This window comes from Falco peregrinus, chromosome 8 (assembly GCF_023634155.1).
Source record: "Falco peregrinus isolate bFalPer1 chromosome 8, bFalPer1.pri, whole genome shotgun sequence".
In the NCBI taxonomy this organism is placed as follows: domain Eukaryota; kingdom Metazoa; phylum Chordata; class Aves; order Falconiformes; family Falconidae; genus Falco; species Falco peregrinus.
The window spans coordinates 12046594-12067649 of record NC_073728.1 but is presented as its reverse complement, the minus strand read 5'-3'; the positions used below and the strand labels follow the sequence as shown (position 1 = coordinate 12067649).

At 42.0% G+C, this 21056-nt stretch overlaps 1 protein-coding gene across 32 annotated transcripts in view; it reads left to right on the top strand.

Annotated features, from left to right (window-relative positions):
• Nucleotides 1-21056, top strand: part of MAP2 (microtubule associated protein 2) — a 235665-nt gene that overhangs the window by 35605 nt on the left and 179004 nt on the right. For 30 of the 32 annotated variants that reach the window (XM_055812599.1, XM_055812580.1, XM_055812575.1 and 27 more), the window contains one exon: nt 12675-12730. The exons of the other annotated variants lie outside the window; for them this stretch is intronic. The gene's annotated coding sequence lies outside the window, so the exon portion shown is untranslated. The remainder of the gene's footprint in view (nt 1-12674; nt 12731-21056) is intronic. 32 annotated transcript variants of the gene reach the window in all.

Here is a 21056-nt window from a genome sequence, read left to right as displayed (position 1 = left end):
TTTGAGTATAACTAGTACTGTGGGTCCTGTTACCTTCAAAAGGAACTGAATATTTGAAGGCACGCTTCTTTTGAAAGATTATTAGGAATTTGCATTCTGTCGTCTGTCCAGATGGTACTGTTTTTAAAAATTTCTACCCTAAAGCAGACAAATCTAAAGAATTGGTTTAACACATCCATTTTCTTGGAAAGCAAGAGTAATTTTCACAGAATCACAGAATGGTCAGGGCTGGAAGGAACCTCTGGAGATCATCCAGTCCAACCTCCTGCTAAAGCAGGTTCACCTAGAACACCTTGCACAGTCGTGTCTGAGCAGGTTTTGGACGTCTCCAGGGAAGGAGACCCCACAGCCTCTCTGGGCAGCCTGTCCCAGCGCTCTGTCACCCTCAGGGTAAAGAAGTGCTTTCTCAAGTTCAGAAGGAACTTCCCATGTTCCAGTTTGTGCCTGTTGCCCCTTGTCCTGCCGCTGGGCACCACTGAAAAGAGCCTGGCCCCATCCTTTTGACACTTGCCTTCAAGATATTTATATGCATTGATAAATTTTTATCGGTTTATTTTCTAATCTGACAAGAAAATAAATCCTTTACTTAAATGGATTCCATATATGCCATGTTTGGCAGATCTTCTCTAAAGAAATCCTTGTAGCAGATTACTGAGTAATTCAGTTGATTCAGAGATTGACAGGGATAGAATATATAGCTGAATATCCTAATATCCTAAGTGTTGGATAGGAACCAGAACTGCTGTCCTGGACAAGTATGAATTATGAAAGCAAAGCTGTCAGTTCATATCATCAGAGTTAACACCGGGTAAGATGGTGAGAGTGATTTTCCTGTAAAGATAAAACAAGTGGAAATTAATAAAGCCTCCAGCAACCATTGACCTTTTTTTATTATTATTTATTTACCCATCTCTTATCCTTCAAGAAAAGGAAAAGTGAAAACAGTGTTCACTGATGGGGATGGCGAGGTGTATTCTCTTTGTTTCATTTACCCTGTTTAATTTTTGATTTAGGGTCTCAGTTGGGAAGTTGTGCTTTGGTTCTGTGCCTTGTCTTAAGGCATAGTACTTGCTGAGAAAATGAGAATGAGGCAAAATATACAGGCTGTGACCACACGACCAAGTCTTCTGTGCTGAATGTGTGGTCGGTCGTTGGGTTTGCCGGCAGTAATGCTGCATTCTGCAGAACGTTAGGCCTGCCACGCTATCCTGATGGCTTCCTCTGCTGTGCCTGGGCCAGGTGCATCGTGTGTGCCTGACAGGATCTATTCACAGTGCTGAAGTGACTTGCAGGTGACAGCAGGTGCTGAAGTTTTCTCTTACCAGCTATGGTCTGACTTTTGATTCAACCTTTACCGAATGTTGTTTCCTTAGGGCAGAATTATCTGGTTCTTTGGTTCAATTACCGTCGCTGCTGGCATATTTGCCTTTTAGCTGGGGGCAGTGCAGAATAGGCTGTAGCCTTAAAAGCCATCATCAACTCAATGTACCCGCGTATGTAACCACCATTGCATTTGACTTGAGTGATGTTTGCTGATTGTTGCTTGGTAATTTGATCTATTGAATGCTCTTTCTTCCATGGTCAAGTGCAGAAGAGTCCTGTGTGGGTAATTATGGCCGTGCAGTGTTATCTGTAGGGCTTTAGCACAGCTATTTTGCCTCTCAAGTTCCCACATCCCATGTCTGCCTGAGGGCCACAGATGGCAGGACTTCGTTGCAGTCAGCTGATGGGGAAAGTAATTTTTGTATTGAACTCTGGGTGTTTGTATCTCATGCTTCATAAGGTGGAACAGTTGAGATGAGATGTCAGTGCTAAGCAGAGAAGAGAAGAGAAATCATGGGGTTTGCAAGGAACAAAACAGCAGATCGTGTGCCTTACCTGTTTGGTGGCGATGACGGTACCCCTCTGCTGTTACAGCACTTGGCTTACATGGTCCTCAGGACTTATGGAAGCTGTAGAAAAAAGTGCCGACAAGGGTGACAGTAGTTGGCCTTGCACCAGCACATTGCTATGGCTAAGTGCTGTAGTGGAAAGGTACTTGAGGATTGCGAGCAGATACTGGGAAAATGAGAGGGGAAGGTGTTGTATTTGTAGAGCAACCTGCTGAGGATTGAAACCTGAGGGAGAAATTCCAGAACAGTGTAGTTTGTCTAGGTGGCTGACAACAGGTACTTGAGTGCTGAGTATCCTAACCAAAGACAGCTGATTTTAAACACTTAAGTGGTGAACACCTGTATCAGGGTTACCTGGCAGTACATGTGCTTCCTGATACATTCCATAATGTTATGCTGGGGCCACATATTCTACAGTATTCCTTGGGTCAATGTGTATGGGTAAGATGCCACTCTTAACACATGAGGGGAGGAGATGAGAAAAATCCTGAGACCTGGACAGAAGAGCATACACTTACTCATTCTATATAGTTTTCAAATAAATTGGCACCCTAAAGGTTCTTGCTGGAGTGTCTGCCTTAATTTGCCTTGGCTAAAGGTGTCCAGCTACCAAAAGCCAGTATTTGTCTCAATGATGTTACTCGAGAAGAGTGATCTAAGGATGACAGTAGAAAGTGATTTGTCTGCATTGCTGAGAGACTGCAAAAAGCTGCACAGTAAATAGGGAGGGGTGAAAGGGAGAGAAAGCCTAAACCATAAAGCCAGTATAGTGCAGACAGAAACTGAAAATTGGATGATGGGACTTACCAGTAAGAGCAGATTCTTTTCTGAAGAATTGTATGCTTACTATATAACAGAGAAAAACTAGCTGCATGTATGGAAGGGTGCAGCGAGACTGCAGTCATTAAGTCAAGTTTCCCCCAACTCCCATATGTTGCGGGGTCTGTTTAGCAGGGTTCAAGTGGGCTGTTGGTCAGAGGTTCACAAGTAAGCAGTGGAAATGGGTCCCTGTCTCAAATGTCCAGCGGCTGAATGGTCAGCAGTGAAGTTTCTGGAGTGAACATTTGTAGTTTTAGGTGCCTGTACCTAAATTTAGGGATTGGTATTGCACCTAAGAAGTGATTTATGCTTGCGGTGTTCTCTTGCAGCTTCTGGCTTACTATACCTCTGTGGACCACATACAGGTAATTCCGTCTATGGTTTGACATTGATGCGTATGAGGAGATCGCAGCTGTTAGTACAGGCTTTCCATGGAAATGATTTGGCATCTGAGGTCCTTTTGTTATTGTGCTGTCCTCTGCATTGCTCTGTTAGTGATCTTATTGGTGCTTTTCGAAACCTGCAATTACAGTGAACTCTGTGATTGATGGGAAGCAGCATTAAAGGATTAATGAGTTGAACTGAATATTTTGTGATTCCTTGAAGTGTCAACATCAGCATGCAACAGCACACTGCTGATTAGCTTGATTCAGTCTTTGGCAGCCAGCACAAGGCATTATCCTGAGTGTGCAGTACAGCCACTGCAGAAGGACTCAGTGTCAGAGTTAACTGTCATGCAGGATTAAAAAAAAATTAAACTCTTTAAAAGTGGGACCATGGTTACATGCTTTGCAGGTATAAATTGACACGGCATGAAGGCTTAAGTCAGGTGTGCTCTTGGTTTGACCTCACAGAGCAGAAATGGTTATACTGATGCAGTGGCAGTCTTGTGCTTGTAGGAGCCAGTGCACAGAAAATACTTGCAGAACCTACTATAGTTGAATTGAATGTTAATTTTCAATAGTTTTGATTTTCAGATGTTTGTTTCCTGGCTGCCTTTCATTTTCCATGTGCTTTTCTTTCCTATCTCTCCTTAAAAAAAAAAAAAAAAGTTTCTGAAATTACTCTGTGTGTATATATACATATGGACACATACATGCACTCCCAAATATTCAGGACCTGAACCTGTGCAGCTATCGCAAACCCTCTGCTCCCTTTGATGTGGGTCCTGAATATAGTTATTTCAAGTGGCCTCTGCCTGTGTAGTGAGGTTAACATTGCATGCCCTGTCAGACACCTTCTCTATCTCAAATCAACACATGGTTTAGAGTTTCGACAAGTGTATTCTAATTTATTTACTGCTGCAGCTGTACTTGCTTGCTCCCAAGTGCTTTCCTTGTATCTTTTGAAAAAATATGCTGTCAAAGAGGCTATTCCAGAATCAAAAAGTGTCAGCAGAAATGTTGCATGGGATACCTTGAATCCTGTGCTCTGTATGTCTCGGTTGTAGAAACAGTTATGTGGTGGGACCCACTGAGGTTAGCAGGGCTGCTTGCATGATTAAGGACTACTTTCAAGAATCACAGCTTGCTGTGTCAGAGCCATTTCCTTTTTTGCTCATAAGAATAGTTGCCACAGTGGTCACCTTAGGGCTGTTGGAGCAGTTTTCTGAGTATCTGCTTTGAGTGACCAGCCCCTGTTAAACCAAACGCCTCCATTCTGAAAGCCCCTTGAACCTTTGAAAATCTCTGCCTTGAAAAAAAGCTGGAGATGAATTATATATGTAGTGTTTTGAAATGTACCAAGACAAGCTCTTTGCTCAGCACCTATAATTACAAACAGTGTTCTGATCCTGAGTACAGGGTTTTAAAAGATCACATTTAAAGCTACTCATTAATTATGTTACTGAGTGTCAGCCCTTTTAATAAAGGAAAAAGTTTGTTCTTTTTTGACTGAAATACAAATACAAGAGAGACCATGTCACTTCCCAAGGAAGAGTTACTTAAAGTTAGTGATCCTTGTGCCTGCTAATTAGAAGTTAATAAATCTGCAAAAAATGGAATTTCTAAGACAGACTTGAATGAGTTTGCCATTGTTACTTGTGACTGAGGTCTGTGGGTGAGGCACCTAGAAAGTCCTGCTACGTGTCCTTGTCTTCCCCAATTAACCTTTAGACTGGGTAGTGTTGTTAATGTGCTGTTTCTATGATGCCACTGTCATTCATACAGGGACTAGGAGGCCACCCAAGGCAGTATTTTTATATTTTATTCATAATAACAATAATAAAAACCTAATTAAAAACTATTTTTAATGAATTCAGAGTTCTGTAGGCTTCCACATGTGTTTCTGGTATGGCTGTAGGGATAGATTGAGTGCTAGTCAGCTCTTGCAGCTCAGACAGTGCCTCTTTTGTCATGTTGCAGCACAAAATGTTACTCAGATCTGTAATGTACTTGACCTCAGTTACATCTAGATGATGTATCACAGACCGAAAAAGCTGTTAAAGGAACCTTTTAACATTGCTGAGTCAAATGGCTCATTTCAGGAAATACCGGAATAAAGGCTGTTTGTGCACTCTTTGTGGCAGCCTTCTGCATATGTATTATAAAGCAGTCTTTAATTATGGGATCACATTATTACTTGTTTCCACAGAACTCCTGCCTCATTAAGTGCATGGTATGGATGTTGCTCCATTTGGGAACAGCCGCTCAGTGTCTTCATTTTTCTCCTGTATTTTCAGTGCATGTCTTCATTCTTTTTGTTTTCTGCAAACTGTATAAGACTGTTCTGAAAATACTGCCTTTTCTGTATCAGTCAGTCGTATATTATCTTGCTGTGTCACATGGTTAGGAATTTTGTATTTCAGAACCCTGCAGTGAAGTAGACATGCACTCCCGCTGTAGAGGTGGAACAAACTTTTAAGGTCCAAGTAACCCTACTTGGAGGTGTCCAGTGAAAGCTGTAGAGGTTCACTGTGAATTCATCAGCACTCTGCTCTGGCCCTGTGTGAACAGTTTGGGCACGGAGATGCAGGCAGGACACCAGACCCTGGACAGAGGCTGGGAAAAACAGTTATCTAAGACAACCTGCTTTGACTCTGAGGCCATCCTTCTCACACCTGCACACTTCTTTCCCCATCCTCAGTCCTTTTTTTATTATGTGCCTTTGAGTTTTGGTGTCAGAGTGAGCTGTCCCACAGATACCTCCTTTGCTTCATCCCTGGAGCAGCTTTAATTTCTGTAAGAGTGAGGAGCAGGTCCTGTGGAAAGACACTGTGATCTTGTAATTAAAACCTCAGGAAAGTTAATTCTTTAACTTCTTAACTTTTTTTTTTTTTTACTTATCTAGAATGGCAGTCTTTTTAGATTATTCAAGATTCATATTTTCAAATCAGCCCATTTGAAAGTTTCTGATCTTCAAGGTTACCACCACAAATTGAATTGATTTGTTATCTAATTGAGAAATATGCCTCTCTAAAGTGATCCTTTATGTGTGTGACACTTAGAAGCTCCAGAAGCACTCTCATTGATTTCTGATATGAATACCTTAAATTGAACTTGATTTTTAGAAATTAGTGTCATTTGGCTGGTGTGTTTTTCTTCTCCATATTGTTGAAGCTGTGCATTGTATTTTTCTTTGATTTGCTGGTTGCTGAAAGGAAGCTGCCTATGGTGGTTGTTGAAGAGTTTTTCATCAACTATTAACCCTTGAGTAGGGCTGCTTATGAACTTTTCAAAGTAGTATAGCTGCTGTGAGCCTGTTTAATAAGTACCCTTAGCATCAGCTGCGGCTGTGTGACAGATGTAATCTGAACTGAGGTCTGTGTCTGTTTTCAAAGATTTTCTTGGGAACTTGCAGTAAATAGCTTAATCTCTCTGTGCCTCAGTTATCCTTCCGTATTGGGATAACTAATCTTTTGCCGTATTTAGAAGAATCTGGAAGGTGAAGGCTGTGGACTGAGAGGTGTTTGGACATTAAAATAGGACCCTGTAAGACAGGGAACACTGTTCATTGAACGCTTCCTAATGAAAAGTTGTGGTTGGCAGGGCTGACTGTGGTAATGTGGCTGGCAAGTAGTGGTCAGTGGTGAAGCTCTGATTGACTTTGTGGGCTCAGGACCAGATGTTTTACAGGAGTAACACTCAAGGATTTGCTTTAGGGAGAGAATAGGAACATAAAGATTCTCTGGCAGCAGAAGAAAGCAAAGAAAGATACTTTTCAAGCATCTTTTCATCACTACAGAGAAAGGAACAATTCACATTGTGGTTCCTCAAGATATGTATCTAAGATGGGTCCTTAGCTACTATGAATCAGTGGCATTCCCTGGAATTTTGGTAGAGCTGTGCTCATCTGTCCTAACTAGGAGTCAGGCTTTTCAGTATGAAATTTCACCTTGAATGCTGTGTTCAGGTTTGGGCCCCTCACTTCAATAGGGACACAGAGGTGCTGGAGCGTGTCCAGAGAAGGGCAGTGGAGCTGGGGGTCTGGAGCACAAGTCGTATGGGGAGCGGCTGAGGGAACTGCGGGTGTTTAGTCTGGAGAGCAGGAGACTTGAGGGGGACACATCTAATCACTCTCTAAAACAACCTGACAGGAGGCTGTAAGCAGGTGGGGGTCGGTTTCTTCTCCCATAACTAGTGATGAGACAAGAGGAAACAGCCTCGAGTTGTGCCAGGGGAGGTTTATATTGGATATTAAGAAAAAATTCTTCACTGAAAGGGTGGTAAAGCATTGGAACAGGCTTCCCAGGGAGTTGGTGGAATCACCATCCCTGGAGTTGTTTTAAAAATACATAGATGTGGACATGGTCTAGAGGTGGACTTGGCAGTGCTGGATTAACATTTGAAGTTGTTGGTCTCAAAGATTTTTTTGCAACCTCAATGATTTTGTGAAATCTTACAGAAGAAGAAAAAAAGTTTCAGGCAATTCTTTCCTTGCAGGAAGCTTCCAACCATGTTATCTCTTACAGTGTTGATGCCAATAAATTGAAATTGCCTAAGCAGGTAATAAATGAATGTAATTTAATTTGTAGGTCCTAGATAAACTTCCTGTAAATCAGAATTGCTATGAGGAAGACGTTGCCTATGAATGAGAATAGGAAGCAATTCAGAATTTGCACGTTCATGCTAACAGAATTGCCTTGTCATGAGAGGATAAAGAATTTGCTTGAATGGGAGCAGTGTTAGACCAAAACTGATTGCTCTTGAAAGTAATTTTTTTTGTTGTTGTTTCTGCACTGTTGGTACCCTTGCAGTGTGTTGAGTTGCACCTTTGAAAATGTGTTTAAGCATTAAAAAATGGCAAAAGGATAACAGGATCAGTAAAAGAACGACACAGAACTTTGAGGTTCTGTCACTGCAGAAGTACCAAGAGCACACAACGTACTTTTGGAGTGAATTCCTGTTCTTGAAACTGGGAGATTAAAGGTGAAAGGGTATGTGCTCCATATAGCTCCTGGGAAACTAGGCTCTCAGCTTCCATTAACGATACTGACTGTGTATCTGCTCCTTTTTTTGCACAGCAGGGAAGATGCCCCACAGATCTGTTACATTACTCCCTCTTCAGCTCTTATAGATCACTTTTCATATGTAAACAATCTAAAATGTTCTGGGGTTTTTAGAATTGATTAAACTTTTCATTTCATGAGATGTGGTAACAGAAGCTATCAGAAGTACCATAGCAGATGAGGAACGGTCTTACTTCAGTTAGAGATAAAGTGGACTTGGAATTTTTTTGCTTTTTAAAGAAACAGAAGATTAATTTGTTCTTCCTTCACACAGTCAGCTCGTAGTGTGCTGCTGCAATAGGCTTTAAATATGAAACTCAGTTCAAAATGAGTATTAGCCTAGTGTATTTTCAGGAATGAGGCCTTCAGAATACATATACAGCTCCTGCTGCTCAACTTCATCACATGCAGGCAGGCAAACAACCAAAAAATCTTGGACTGTCCATTATTTGCAGTGGACGGATCAAAGAAAGGTAAATGCCACAAAAGGAAAGAATTGCAAGGGATACGAGGCAGACCTTGGTTGTGGAGGCAGGTTCCCTGAGATATGCCTGTCCTGTTTACCTAGATATTTTTGACTGTCCAGTGAAGGTGGTGTACAGCTTCAGTAGGTTCCTAATTTAGTTAGATTATCTTAAATCTCCTTTGCAAGTCTTTCAGACATGTTGAACAACTGCTAGCTTTATACTTTGGAGGATTATCTTCTGTGTTAAGGCATGTCTGTGTTGCAGACAGCAGTTAACAGTACTAGGTTGATGGATCTGACAGAAGAGCTCTGGAAAATCTGACTGTGGAAGCTGAATATCCAGTTGTTCATTTCACTTTTCTGTGGGGTGTGACTGGCCTCCACCTTAGAGTCATCACAGCAGAGAGGAATGTGGGTTTGCACGCCAGCTCCTCCTGTGCAAACTCATGTATCTGGGCTCAGCCTGCTGGGCTTCAGCTAAGATGTTGGTGGATGAAGCTGTGTGCTGAAACGTTTCTTCTTGCTGCCTCTGCAGCAGCACTGCTACAGCACTGAGTTTGATGGCATCAATTTTGGACCTAAGGAAATACTTGTAAACTCTCCTGGTTCAGTGCTTTCTTTTGGCTAGTCACACAAAATACTGTGAAGAAGGGAGCCTAAGGCTGACACCTCTGAGAACTCAGTTCAAACCACTGAAGAGTATAGTATGTCTGTGCTGTCCCTTTTCCAGTAAATATGCATACTGTAACAGAAAACTAGATTAGACCAGATTAAGATTAGATAGATCTTGGTTGGCTCTTCACAGAAGCAGATTTGCTGATTTTGATCATCTAACCATCTTTTGGGTATTTATAATCAATTAACAATTTGATTCAGCAATCTGAGTTAGTCTGACAGGTCTCTAGTTCCCTGTGTGGTCATCATCCTCTTTCCTTTTAATGGTAGCTCTGTGCTTGCCTTTGGGCAGAGCTTTAGGGCTTCCCTCATCTCCCATGAGTTCACAGTGTCAGTGGGAGTTCACAGTGTCAGTGGTTTTATCCATTAGTGTGTGTGTTTTTTGTTTTGGGCTGGTTTTTTTTTTTGTTTTTTTTTTTACATAGTAAAGGAATTGTAGTTTAATGTCATCTGTTTCCGCTGGCTTGCTTGCTCGAGTCTCTTCTTAATATTCTTTAAACATGTGTCTCTGTTTTGGTCAGTACTGTAGTTACTTAATGTCCCATCTTTCTTTTGCCAAAGCAAAGTTAATCTTTGTATCTTTATTCCATCTCCAGCACTTGTAGCCTCCCATGAAGCCGTACAGACCTGTGCAGGGTTGCTTGAAATTTTTTATTTTTTTATTTGAGACTTACTGTCCTTAGTCTGCTGCACTCATTCCTTCCATTTGAATAGTTGGTGTTGTCACTTCGTGATCACCATTACCTAATGCATCTCCTGCCTTCAGATTTTCGAAGTTTCTTCCTTTTAGCCAAACCGACTCCATGTTTTGAAATGAAACGTACCCAGGGTGTTAGAACATCTTGATGTGTCCACTATGCCAGTGGCTATTTCGGGTAAGTACAGCTGTCTTCACAGCATGTGCCCCTCTCTTGAGGCTGGTGTAGGCTGAAAGATTGGAATTACTGGACAGCTGTATTTTCCTAATGCATGTTATTGGAAAGCTGTTGGTGAAGGACATTGCTAACCAGATCTGTCAGTGTGACTCCTTGCGGGAACACTGGCTTCACATAAATGCTGATAGCGTTAGCAAATGCCACTATAGTTACAAGAAAGGGGTAGATAAATTATTCAACATAGGCATGTTCTTTAATAACAGCTCCTGATTTTATTAACCAACAAGTATTCAGAAGACAAAATGCCAACATATATCAGTGCAAATTGTGTTTTCTCTGAGTCAAGCAGCAGGCATGGTACTTTATTTATTAGTGATCTTTTCCTAAATGGCTCCTGGGTGTTCACCACAGGCTCCGTGAGCCAGGGCTGTGATTTTGAAAATTCTGAGGCTTCTAAAGCAGAGTCAACTGAGTGTAACTGTAGCAGAAAAAGTAAATAGGTGTCAGATTGATGTTTCACAGCCATATTATATTGCCAGCAACAAGTCTGTTTTCCTTTTGTCATGACCCAAGATACTAGGATATGTAGAGTCTCCCAAGGAATAAACATTGTGGGCCAGGCCTTAAAGATTCTGGAAGTTCTGCTTGCTGGAGGTGCCAGGGTTGTGTGCTTGTCCATCATATGCTCATCAGAAGCTTTATAAAAGGGATCCTGCCAATACTGGCTGTCCTCATCTCTTGCTTTGGAGATGGACTGGGAGCTCCTTGGAGATTAGCAGGTTCTGAATGGGGTTCGACTCAAGAGGGGAATGTTATGTATTAGTTGTTAGGTGGTTGTGTTTTGCTGACCATTATCAACAGTGTCTGGACAGTAGCATCTTCTTAAAGAATGCCAGATCTCTGGTGCATGACACCGCACCTGGGGGTGGGGCTTTAGACAAATCTCTTTTAGCAAGTCTAACCAGCTTTAAGCTGATTTCCTTCTCAGACATATGGAATTAACTGAAGATAATAGGTACCACGCCTGGCCAGCATATTGTAAGAACTGACTTCTCATTTTCTGGTATTGGGGGGACTTAGTCTTTTTACTGACTTAGTCTTAGAGTTAATCTTTTTGTGCTTTTAGAGAGTTGCCCCATGCTTAAAGGAAGGAGGTAGGGATGGGTCTTCTTTCTTTCTGCTCATGATTCAGCCAATGACTCTTGTTAACTTTGACAAGCCACTGAATCTGCCCTTCACCAGCTTTCTGTGAAATGAAGCGCTTCATTTCTAAGTCTGATAAAGTCAGAGACAAGACTCCCATTGCTTTCAGCGGCCATCCCTATGCTCATGGGTACAGTGAGACATAGCAAAGTTGACTAAAAGTAGAAAGTGCTTTTATTCTTGCTAGCGTTTATCTTCTCCCCACCCTTCCCTTGTCAAGCAGTGAATATCTTATATAGCTTTGTTCAGCTGTGATTTTTGTTACTCACAACTTCTGGCAGAAGTTAATTCTGCAGGTAGAGCACATGCTGATTAAGGGTAGTAGTACTGGAAAATGGTCTGTTTGGCTGTTGGCTTGAAGCTAGGAAGAGAAGTCTGTTTTCCCTTCTTCTTGGGCAATCCAATGCAATTCGTAAATACCAACACTTTGCACTTTATAGGTGCTTCTTCCCTGCCCAGCGTTTCCCAGGATTTGCAAAGCAGTAATTAATCCTCATTTATGCTGTTGCGATGATATTATACTTATTGTATGATATGGTAGTAACCAGAGCACAAAGTAGTTAAGGAACTGCCCAAGGTCATACAATAAATGGCGGTAGCACCAGAGAGAGTTCTCCTCTGTGACTGCTCAGCAGCACTTCCATGTTGCAGCTTTTCTGTGGTTCATGATCCTCTATTAGATGATCTTCGATTCGTAGATCACATCAGTCTGGTCCACAGCTTGTAAATGCATGATTTTTTACTGTGTGATATAACTGGGATTCCTGGAAACAAGGAAACTTTTGGTAAATAAAGTGTATTGTCTACACTCTTTTTTGTTGGCTCCTTGTACATTTGGTTGTTGCTGTTACCGTCTTTTGTAATTCTTGGAGAACCATCCCCAGTGAATCTAGATACATGCAAGGTCTTCTGCCTGCCGATCTTTTTGTAAAGGAAGGAGGAATTTAGTTGTTTCTGTGAAACTCTGATCCTAACAGAAACCATCAGTGTAGCCTGTGTTTCAGTAGAATCTGCTTTTCTGTGGATTTCCACTGTATATAAGAGTAGGCGTTCTAAAGGCCCAAGATCTTTGGTGGGATGTGGTCTGGTGCATATGACAGGACGTAAGCTATGATGGCAGGAGAGGTTCTAGTCACTGGAAAGGAAAGCCTGGTATAACTTCGCACATGTTACCAAAAGCAGAGAAAAGGGGTATTTTATTAATCACATGTTGCAATTCATGAGTAATTCATTTAATAAAATGAGAGCATTTTCCCTTTAATAGCTGCCACTAACTGAGAGCTTTTACTTTGTTTCAGATTGTATAAACCTGAACTAAAATATCCTGTGACTGACAACGGGACTACACCAAAAGGTGGGTTTTCTGGTTTTGTTGGCCTCGTATCAGTCATTCCAGAGAGCTGGAAATGCTGTACGTTTTGACTTTACTAGGATGGATTGCCTAATAAATCTCTGTGGCTTGTTCAAACAAAACCAAATAGTTTGACAGGATTCCTCCTGCCTGCGTGTACGTGTGTTATGTATTTGGATCGTGTTTTAAACAAAGAACGCATGCATTTCCTGGGCTGTACAGTGAAGGTGTTGATGGCATAGAGGTGGAAACTTAAGTGAAAATAAAAACACATTAGGATTTTTGCCAAATTTTTGTGCAGGTGTCTGGTTTTCTATAGGAAATATCCTGCTGGCATTACAAGTTGAGCTATCCAAAAGCTGATGCTGCTGAGTACAAGTACTGCAAGCTGAATCTATGACATGGCATTTTTCTCTTTTCACACTTCAAATTTAGGGTTCATGGTTGCCAAGAATGTTCTCTGCAACATGTGCTGATTATTTGTCTATCAGTCACCACGTCCACCTTGTCTGAGGGTTTGTTGCTCTGCCTTATTGAAATGTTTTATTGAGATTGTTTACAGAATGCACAAATTCGCAATGCAGCGCAGATGCAAAGAAACGCTGATCCCTGGATTTCCCACTGCACCCTGGCATTATCTGTTGGGAGGAGGGTTCAAGAAAAAAAAACATGGAGAACTGACAAATACCACTTTCACTTTATCCAGTAGTTGTTGCAAGTACAATTATTAAGTCATTCCTCTTGAGCCAAGAAACATGCTGATCTCAGCTATCTGAAGTTTTCAAGCACCAGGTTTATGTGGTGACACTGCACAGCCATGGTGAAGTCATGGGTTTTGTTTTGGGGTTTTTTTTTGATTGTTTTTTGTTTGTTAGTTTTATTTTTTCCTCTTTTGGAGCTGGTTCTTGTCTTCTTTCTAGAGTGGGGAATGGGGTAAAAACTGGGACATGGTTGCCTGCATCTGTGTGCTGGGGGCAGTTTCTTCTGGCCACAACATTGCTGCTCTTACTGCAGCCTCTTGTTTCTCTCTTGGAGGTCATAGCTGTTTTTTCCTAAGTCTGAAGGCACGAATCTTTCTAGAGTACATGTCCAGAGTACATCAGGAGAGTGACCAGCAGTAATTGCGGTGCAGAGCAGCATTATCTTTGCTGGGTATTTCAGAGCGGAGTGTTTGTCATCAGCTCTGACATACTGCATTACAGCTGTGATGGGCTGCAGTGCAGACATACTGTTTGTATTTTCCGGATGCTAAAAAGAATTGCCACAGTCACGTAAGCCTTGTCTCATGTGTTTGTGGAAGGCAGTGAGAGAAACAGCTGAGGTGTGAAAATTTATAAGCAAGCCTGCAGTTGTCAACATACTTGAAATGAAACTGCCAAAGGTCCTGCTGATGGTATTAATCCTTGTCCAGCAAGACATGGTCTAGCTTTGATTTCAAGTACAAGATTTGAGTACAAGATGCTTCTTCTAGCTGCTCCTTGCCAGCCTCTGTGTGTCATTGAACATGATTCATTAGGCAAAAAGTTAAATAGTCAGGAAGAGCAGTGTCTTTCAAAGCTGTAATGAGGCCAAGTCCAATAACTCTAATGGGAGGGACTGATTTGAGGATCTGAGCTTAAAGTGTCAACGAAGCTGTTTTGGTGGTGCTTTTTGCAAAAAAGTAACAGTGAAGTCGAGGAGAGTTCATTCTGCATTTTAATTCAGTGGTGCTAGTCTGAGCTTCCGAAATCTTTATGGCAGGTGTTGAATACGCTGTCTCCTCTTACCAACAGCTCATCACAAACAGTAATGTGTGTAATCAGGAAAGCCAGTGCAGGCTGGTGAGCTGTCAGCTGAAAGGGATAGGTAAACTCCTGTCTGCTCTTAGAAGTGAGTAGTAATCTAATTTTTCCAGTACACAGCATATGGGTACTTTTAGCTGTATTCGATCTGCATACAGGTTATCATGTGGAGAAATAGTGTTCTTGCATAAATGGGGAGCAAAAAACTGTCTTGTAATTAATCAGTTGCCTAAGTCTCACTTTAGTAGGCTGATCGGACAGTGAGTACAATCTGAAGGAGCAGCTCTGGACCAGGACTGAATAAACACTGAACTTTTTGAATTTTGTTAGTCTTGTTCTCCTCTCTGATAGCATTCTCTTCCTCTTCTCCTACATGAATCTAACATACATTCAGATCATGTTACTTTTTCACAGCACACTAAATGTTCAGCTCTCCCTTCTTTTCTTGATAGCCTTCCTTATAACCTTCTCTTAACCTTGTACACAACCCATGTAATGGCACAGAAAAATTCTTCACCTGTTTCTTGGTCTCGCTCTGTTGCATCACTTTCTGGACTTCCCCAAAGCACTTTCCCTCTCCTCCTTGCTCATTACATAGCAGTTCTGTATCTTGCACAAAGGAATGAAAGCAAGACCACTTGTCTCAAGCCTGTCTCTGCAAGCTCAGGCACATATTGAACCAAAATATTACCTAATTTTTATTGCCCTGCAAGTGTGAAAACACAAATCCTCAAAACAAGAAATGTAAGTATAATGGTTGTGTTTTACTGAGAATTAAAAAAAAAAAAAACAACCCAACAACAAAAACAAGAAAACCATGTTTTTAAATTTTATCAGAGTATTTCACAGGAATGTCACAAGTGCATGTAGGAAACAGTTCCCAGATCTGTACTAATTCATGGTATTTTTCAGTGTGGTATGAAAAAAAAAGAATTGAGAGAATTTTATCAAAAGCCTGAAGACCTGCATTGCCAAGCTTAACACAGGCCCTTGTGTGTGGCTTCTGCTTGCAAGACATGTGCTCATCCTGCTGTCCTGCAGAGAGCAGAGCCTGTAGATTAGCACCTCAGGAGGACTGTGAAGGTCACATGTGGTTGAGCCATTTCCTGGAGAACCTCTCTCTTTCCATCGAATCTAGAAAAAGCTTTTGGTATTTGGACACCTCTGTTCTCTGTATAGTGTGAGGTATGAAGAAACTGAGTGAGCTGTTGTTCTTACAAGCCCTACAGAGCTAGCTGAGCATTTACCTCTATCCTGTTGAGAGTGATATGAGAACTGTGATCATCACTTATGGAGTCTTTTTTGCTTCTGTCTTTAAAATTGCTTCTCTTTCAGACCATTTATTTTGTAAAAGTGGTCTGCTATAACATAGCAAATAAACAATTGTAATAAGGCACCCGATTTCTTGGAGAAATCTAAGTGTCATTCCACCAGGGTGTACTGGTTCTCTAATTCCCTGTGTAAGATTATGTACCTCAACTTGTTTTCCAGAGCTGCTCACATATACTCATCGTTACCACTCTCTCCTACTCTACTACTAGGAACAAAAACTGTGAAGGGATTCAGCAATGCAAACAACTCCCGCAGCAGAGGTTTCTGAGAAGGGCAATGTCACATGTGTTGTACAGGGGAGTGAGGACAGTCCACATGGCCAAACAACAAGGATGTTATTTTTAGGCCCACTCCTTTCTCTGTTGCAGATTTCCTGTGTAATATGCTTCTCTTTGTACTAAAATAAAGACGAGAGTAAGCCAGGCTTGCTTCCTCATTGAAGGTACTGACATCACATCCAACATCCTTTGGTTTAAATCTAAAGGCATATCTAAATACCATAGACAGAGAGTCACATGAGGCAGAAGCTGTTTAGACTGAGCCGAGCCTTGGCTGTTCATATTGGAATCACAGAGAACTTGAACTTAACAAAAAGAAAAAAAAAAATTAAAAAAAATCCAGCTGATTGGAAGTGCTCCTTGTATTGTTGTTCCAAGTGCTACTCTTGTAAGGAGCATTCCAGAGTGTGAAGCAGAGAGGGAGAGTTTCTCCATCTAGAGATCTCCTGGTGTTTGCCCGCAGCAGCACTTTGCTGGGATGTGCAGCATACTGCCTTGCATGCTCGGTGGTCAGTTGTGAGCCATGGGTGGCAGGAGGGCTGTGGTCTGGCCACTATGCTGGAGTTAGAAAAACACATGTCCTGGGCTGCATCCAGCAGTTCAGGATGGAGACCGTCAAACTGCACTGTTAACCAGCCCTGTCTTGTGGACTGAGAGCACATGTTGCAGACCGGTGTGACATTCCCCGTGTTTGTAGGTGGAAAAGTAAGAAGGGTGATGATGTGGCACCTTCCTTCCTGGGACCCTGTGGGTCGGATGGGCACCAGGGAAGCCCGTCTGCCATAGGTCCTGTGCCAGGGAGGAAATGAAGGGGGAGGTGGTAAATGAATGCTGTGGCTGTAATATCTTTTCTCCAGTAGTGTAGGGCAAACCAGCTGGCACCCATATGACTCTGAACCAGCTATACTTGCAGTATTAAGTCAGATGAACCAGATTTCTAATTGGCATGGCTCTACTGAAGTAAGCATAAGCGTGTCAATATTGCACAGCAGCAGAACTGGCTTGTTGTTTTTGTTCTCTTTTAGGTCCATCTGGGTGTACGGACTACATGTCCAAATCCCACTCACTGCAAATAATTCCAAGCCTGAGATTATGAATATACAGAAATAGGTGCTCTTTTTCAGGGCTACTTTGTTTTTTGTTGTCTGAGACTCCATATAATGTATAAAGATGCAGAGTTTAAAAAGCAGCAGTTTTCTGAGTGATAGCAAATGCTTGAGTTAATATTCTACCAAACACCAGATGTGAAATGCAGAGGCAGGGCCAGAAAAATATTTATTGAGGGAGTATCCAAGGAAGTTGTTCTTATTGACGCCAGCAGCTCCCGAGTGCTAGTTAGTTAACCAAGTAAGTGTTCGTGGGTTGTTTTTTAATGACTAAGTCCATTGCCAGCAATGTCTTCAAGAAAAAACAGCAAATGGAAGGAACAGGTGGTATACAACTTTTTTTAAAAGGAAACAACATATTGTAGAACTGCAAGCATCTGCTTCTACTTAATGCTCAGTCTTCAAACACTCTGTGATGCAGTTCATTTATGTGGAATAAATTACTAGACCAGCCAGTAGGCCCTTACAATATATATATATTTTTAATCCTTATTTTAGTAATTCAGCGGGGTAAAAGCATATCCCTTGTTACTTCCTGCATGCCATACCAGGAGGCTGGAAGGCAGGAGGATAATAACAGTTTTGATTAGTTCCTTCTCCTTAGCAATGAGTGGGAGTTTTGCTCTTGACTTCAATGGGAGTAGGAGCCAGGCCCTTTCTTTGTAATACAGCTGTGACGTCTTCTGAGACAGTATTAAAGAATAGATGTTAGGCCCTTTCATTCTAACCTGAAAAGTTAAATTAAGCAAGACGAATCTCTTTGGAAAGAGAAAACATCTTTTATGAGATTATGTGATACAGCAGGAAAAACTGGCAAGTTTGCAGGCCAGTGGTGAAGATGTGTATAAAAGTTTCTGTTCCTGAAAGCTTTTCTTGGTGTAGGTTGTTTTTGGGTGGGTTTGGTTGTTGTTTTTTTTTTCCCTCCCAGCTGCAGATGTTATCTCTACCTACAAGTTTTACTTCACTTTATAGCCTTTGAATATAGAGGCTGTAATGACTTTATGACTTGAGTATCTTTTGTTATTGGTGGGGAGAAAGCATTTCAGTGTGTAGCAGTCAGAAATAGAAGCTTTTCTGTTTCGTACAGTCGCGACTCATACCCTGTTCATAGATTTTTATCTCCTTATGTCCTCACACATTTCTGGAACCATTACCCCTCAACAGGTGATTTGTCAAGAGTCTTTCCTTTCTCCCATAAAGTCACTTGTAAATTTTTTTTCCACTGGTGCCATTAACAACAGAACAAGTGTTAAAGCTATTTGATCTGATAAGGCAGTATGGAGGATCTCACTGCAGCTCTGCCTAAAGAGAATGTCAGATTTTCCATGTGGACGTGTGGAAAGGGGTGGAAAGAAGGAAAGGGGTGACATCCTGAAAGAAGTGAGATTATAGTCATAGGAAGAATTGGTTATTTTTCTTTCAGCTCTTAACTGCTGCAGGGGTAAGCAGTGCCTCCTTATCTAAACGCATTACAGTTTCTCTTACAGTATTGCCTCTCACCTTGGAAGCATATGGAATTAATGACAGCCATTCACCAAATTCTTGATTTTCAAACTTTGAAAGGTGGATTGTAGAATTCAGTTGATTTCTCTATGAGCTTCAATCATTTGTCTGAGCAACGTATAAAGGCAGGATGTATAACTTTGAAACTTTCATATGAAACCCCACTGGTTTTGCCTGGAACTGATTTGCCTTTTTACTATTACAATAATCTGGTTGTTTTACTGTGTGAACAAAAAACATGACACTTTTTAGGATAGAGAAATCATACATCTTCAGTTACCTCTTCTCTAGACGTTGCTGTTCGCATTACTGCTGGTCTCGGAGGTTGTGGTAATAGTGAGCACGTGGTGGAGGGCTTGCTTGCTTTCTGGTCAGGCTGGTCAAATTGTCTGGGAGTGTAATGCCTACCACCTTAAAACATTAGCAGTTATGGTAGTGGTGCAAGGACCCAGCTTTGAGGAACCTCAGCTTTGCTTCAGTGCGGAGGTTTGGCAAGACATCACACAGGAGCATGTCTCCATGATTTCTTCTTGCTTTCCATGGGATTAATGCTTCCTCTGTGTGAAGTCTGGCCTTCCTGAATCCATCAGAAACTTTGCCAGCAGGGTCTGGTGCCACTGTTTTCCCCTTGCAGGCCCTCTGGAGCGCTGCTGCAGGCTCTGTGGGCAGCAGCAGCCCCAGGTTTCCATCCCATGGCAGACCCTCTGGTTTTGCTGTGTTGTCTGGGGATGAGAAGGAAGCGTCTTTTGTGCGTGGCAGGGGAGGTGGTGCTGGTGCTGGGAAAACAGTCGTAGGCCATGAGCAGCGATTATGTATTCCTCAGGATCTGCATCCCTGATGGTGTTAATCAGCACTGAGGCCTGAGATCAGTGAAGCACCTGCTGCTTGGGCTGCTTTTTGCCTGTGTTCAGGTGCCTTACAGTCTTATGCAAATAAAGCATTTAAGAAAATGAATTACTTGGATCAAGCCATTCTGGAAAGAATAGCACCGGATCCTGTAGAAACCAGGCAGACACCTGAAAGATGTCCTGTATTTACGCAAAACATAGCAATTAGGTTTTCCTCTGGTATCTTTTATGTTTTTCACATTGTTTGTCTATTATTTCTGCAAGGGTAAGAGGAGGAGGTAGCGTGAGTGTTGTAACTACTGCCTGTAATTATACAGCCAAAAGAAACAGAAAAAAAGCCTTCTGGGTGTTTTCTGCATCTTGGGATTTATTAGGTATCTCATGTGCTGACAGAACAAGATGTAAAATTGCTTTCAGTGTTCATCTCTCACTGTGTAAGATGGAAGAAGCAAGTCTCACAGAAGTACTGTAGTGCAGGAATTCGGCTTGTTTATTTCTACCCATCATGGGCAGTTTGCTCCCTTTTAAAATTAATTTTCTGGTCTCTCCACAAATAGACAAAAGTGATTCTGTTTTCACAAATGCAGTACAGGGAGAGCATCTTTCATGTAAAGAATATTTGGAAACAAAATCTAGAGCTGAAGACTTTCAAGTGTTTGGCCTGTTTCTGCAACACTGGTAATTAACAAATAATGAAATAATTTGCAGTTTGGAGAAATCCTGTAGCCTATTTGTCCTGCAGGGAAATGTTACTACTTTCACCGTGTTACCTGGGGTAACTGCAATTATCTGGGTGGGGGGGAAAAAAAGTTAAAAGAAAAGAATGTTCTGCTGCACCTCAGCTGAAGCAGCTCTGCATTTTCTTTGCTACTGTAATGAATCAAAAACCTCCAGTTAGGAAGATGGTAAAAACAAACATGTGAACAGAAGCTGCTTGCCGGTTGTCCTGCCCAGCCCAGCGCTAGGACCTGATGGATGAGCTCTCGCTGCCCAAGTGCTTTTATCGTTCCTCTGTCGAAAGGCCAGAGAGCAACTGAAAGCAAATGGGCGAGTCCCACAGACCCAGCTGCTGCTGCTGGGGGGAGGGCATGACTGTTCAGACCCCCAGATTCAAACTCTTCTGTATCACATGATTGCAGTGAAGGCAGCAGGTTTAAAGCTGGGTGGGCCTTGCAGCCTGTTTGCTGAGGCAAGAAGGTTCAAATTCAGCTGAGCAGTACATAGAAAGGCCGCCTGGTTGGAGACCGGTGGGTTTCACAGGGGGTGCACCATTTGGACCCCGCAGGTTGCCTGGACAAGCTGCATGCTAGATAACTGCATTTGAGGTAGGGACAAGCGGATATTTTTTTAGACAGAAGTCATGAAGAGGATGTCTGTTTCCTTTGTGCTGACTTCACCCACCCTTCCTCAGCAAGGCCTTACAGCTGTGGGAAGAGTGAAAGCCCTGACTGCACAGGGATGCTGCTCTTCTGTGTGGGAGT